Raw genomic sequence first — 3,911 nt, forward strand, 5'->3', positions numbered from 1 at the left:
AAAAAAAAAAAGGAATACTTTGAACATATTGTTTGATTCCACTTACATGAAAGGTCAAGAATCAGCAAAGCCATCCAGAGAAAAAGCAGGTTTGTCACTATCACTGTGGAATACAGCAAGAATGACTGCTGGGTGGTATGGAGTTTCTTTCAAGATAGTGAAAATATTCTGGAATTAACAGTGACGGTGGTCATACAACCTTCTGAATATACTACACACAGGCAATTTTACACTTAGGGTATACTCTATCACATATGAATTGTTTCTCAGTAAAAAATAAATGACAAGATGATAGCATGATACTCTGGTTTCTCTTCAGATCATATAAATCTTTTGCCTTTTACTAAAGATGATAGTATGGCAAGATTACAAACAACCTTATGGCAATAAATACATTAAAGAAAATGGACAAGTTCTCTGAAAAACAAAACTTACCAAAAACTGACATGAGAAGAAATTAAAATTCTGAATATTCTTACATCACTTAAAGAATATTGAATGAATAACCTTTTTTTTTTTTTTTTTGAGACAGGGTCTCGCCATGTAGTTTAGGTTGGCATTAAACTCACTATGTAGCCTTGGCTGACCTCAAGCTCATGGTGACCCTCCTGCCTCAGCCTCCTGAGTACTAGGCATGCGTCACCACATCTGGCAAATTAGTAATTTAAAACCTTGTCATGAAGAGAATTCCGGGCCAAGAAAGCATTACGAGTGAATTCCACCAAATGTTGAAGAAAGAATGCCAATTTTACACAAGCTCTTTCACAAAAGAAAGAAGGAACTGTTCTCAGTCGGTTTTCACGAAGGCATCGTGACCTTGATAGCAAAACCTGACAGAGACAGTACTGGAAAACTGTTTGGGGGCACTGGGCTGCACTTCCGGCCCCTCTGGCAGTGGTGGGATGACCAGAGGAACCCATGTCTTGCATACGGAGTAGAGGGCTGCGGTGGACGCTTGAACACAGCTCCTGTCTGACCTCCACGCCTTGGTGCAAACGATGGGCAGATCATATTTGCAGGTAAATGAGGCTAATTACTCCACCTGGTTTTCCAACCTCCACACAGGGAGAGTCCGGTCAGGGTTGCCCGCCGTCTGCTGGATGGGGCCACACAGTTCCACTGTGGCCACCTGGGTCCCATTGGACTTCAGGACGTTGTGCTCCTGAAGTTTTTGATGATAAATAACCACATCCTCTGGTCCAGGGACAGCCCCTGTGCCGCACAAGCCTGGAGCTCACTTTCATAACGTAAGGGCTCACATTCTGCCGCCCCAACCCCACCTACACCAGTGCGGCTTCAACGTGCTTTGTTTTGGGTACTGGGAATCACACTCCCAGCCGAGAGGTGGTGAGGCAGGTGCCGTTGCGCTGAGCTACATCCCCGGCCCTGTTTTGTTGTCACAAGGTCCCAACAATAACAACCAGAAGGTGTCACTTGGGGCTGGGGATTTAGCTCAGCGGCAAAAGTGCCTGCCTGGTAAGCGTGAGGTCGTGAGTTCAGTTCCTGGTACCGGAGAAAAACCGGAAAAAAAAAAAAAAAAAAAAAAAAAGAAGGTGTCACTGGACTCCCTGTTTTGCAGATGAGGAGTCTGTATCCCTAGCAAGGAGTGACTTCGCAGCAGGAAATGCACTGTCTTTCTCTGCTGTCCTCGTCTTCTCCCTGTGTTAGAAGGTAGGTCCGGAGTGAGGTATGGTAGCCTCACTCAGGAGGCTGAGGCAGGAGGATCATCATGAGTTCAAGGCCAGCCAGGGCGACACAGCCAGACCCTGTCTCAAAAAAAGAAGGAGGAGAAGGAGGAAAAGGAGAGGAGGGGTCAGGGGAGGGGCGCATCTTTGACTCCCATTCCTTCCTTCAACACCCAGCCTGTTGCACAGTAAGTCTTAGTAAATATCCACCCCCACGGAATGCGGTAAACAAAAACCGTGGCCCTCCTAGTCTCTGTCGGTGTCTAAGCAGCCTTGCTCAACCCCATCGCCTGGAAAGAGAATTCCACAGTCTAGCATGAGTCACCAAGCCACGCCACTGGTGCATAACTAGGTTAGAAGTGGATTTCCTAAGTGTTTATTTCCTGGAAACCGCTCCTACTCCTCCCTTGGGAGGCAGGCAGGGCTCTAGAGCAGGAAATATTTGCTTTCTGCGACCAAACAGGCTGGGTGCCAGGATCCAGTGTTATAGGCAAGTTCTTTGGTTTCAGTTTCCTGAGCCTCAGTTTTCTCTTCTGCAACAGGAGATAATTTTACCTACCTCAAGGACTTCCTGTGAGGATTAAATGAGATACTACGTGCCAATCTTGATTTCCTGCCCGCCGCCTCCTCTGTCCCCCCCTGTCTACACAGAGACCACTACAAGATATAAACAAGCGAGGCAAAGGGTCTCCGGGAGGAAAGGGGCCTCCACGACAAGACCGGGGCAGGGGGCGGTGGTGGGCAGGAGTTAGGGAGTTGAGTTCCGAAATCTGGAGCTGGAATTCCTGCCCTGCTTGTGAAACCTGTGAGACTTCAACTGTAAAACGGACATAAGGACGCTGGCTTGCAGAGATTATAGGGACAGTAAGAAATAATACGCATGAGCATGACTTGTGTAGCACACAGTAGGTGCCCCAGAAGCAGTAGCCGTCGTAGGTCATCTAGGACATTTACCCTCTGCTGTTGCTTGCTCATCACCCCGGCATCCACGCAAATTCCAAGTAACCCTCCCCAGCGTTTCCTCCTTCTGTGCCAAAGTTGGAGCAGGAAAACAGAATTTAGAGAAAAAAAAAAAAAAGTAAAAGATCTAAGTCTAAACCATTTTGAGGAAAAAAAATGTTTAAGTTCCAATATTGCATCTAAGAGAAAGCGAGCATTTGTTACACGTGGGTGACCCCCAAATCCCAGAAATGTTCTAAACGGGGCATGGAGGCGCACGCCTGCAACCCAGGCGCGCTGGGAGGCTGAGGCTGGAGGATCGAAAGTCGGAGCCCCGCCTGGGCAATGTAGTGACTTTCGGGAGAAAAAGAAAAGTAGGGAAGAGGAGGGAGAGGAAGGGAGGGAGGAAGAGAAAAAGGAAGAACGAAAAAAGGAAGAGAGAAAGAGGGAGGGAAAAGGGAGCAAAGGAAAGAGGAAAGAAAGAGGGGTGGAGCTGAAGGATGCGGTGAAGGTCCTGGGTTCACCGCCCCTTTGGGGAGGGCGGTGTGGTCCAGCAGCTCCTACAGTTACCATTTTTCTTCTTTTCCCATACCCTTCCCCTCCTTTCTGTCCCCCTCCCTCTATCTCTTGGTCTCCTTCCCTTTAAGAAAGATCTCCCTATTTCCTACTATCTTTTATTTTGCTCTTTATTTATATTTTGCGTTTCTCATAATAAGAGAAAGCACGCTCCGTGTGAGCCTGTGTGTCTCATTCGCCTCACCTGAAATCACGGTCTGAAGGTGCACCCATTTCCTAGGAGGGACTCGCTGACCCTTCTGTATGAGTAGTACTCTGCACAACTACTTTTGTGTGTGTGTGTGTGTGTGTCTTTTTGAGACAGGGTCTCGCTATGCAGTTGAGGCTGGCCTTGAGCTCACTTCGTAGCCCAGGCTGGTCTCGAACTCGCAACAATCCTCCTGCCTCAGCCTATCGACGGCTAGGATTACAGGCGTGCGCCACCACGCCCGGCACAACTACTTCTTTAAAAGCCGTCCGGGCCGGCCCGGCGCATCCTCGCCGGGAGGACCCCGGGGCGCGGGTTTGTGCTCTCGCCAGGGGCAGCCTGCTCCTGCTCGCAGCGCAGGTTGGCGCCCTCTTCAGACTGCCGGTTGGCCCGGACCCCGCGGGCCTGGGCTTCTCCACCTCGCGTGCCCCTCGCGTGCTCCGCGGAGCGACCACAGGAAAGCGCAGGGAGGTCTGAGCGGGGGTCCGGGTCCCCGGAGCTGAGCGCCCCGCCCCGGCCGCCCC

This window comes from Chinchilla lanigera, unplaced genomic scaffold (genome assembly GCF_000276665.1).
Source record: "Chinchilla lanigera isolate Chin_1 unplaced genomic scaffold, ChiLan1.0 scaffold00050, whole genome shotgun sequence".
Classification (NCBI taxonomy): Eukaryota; Metazoa; Chordata; class Mammalia; order Rodentia; family Chinchillidae; genus Chinchilla; species Chinchilla lanigera.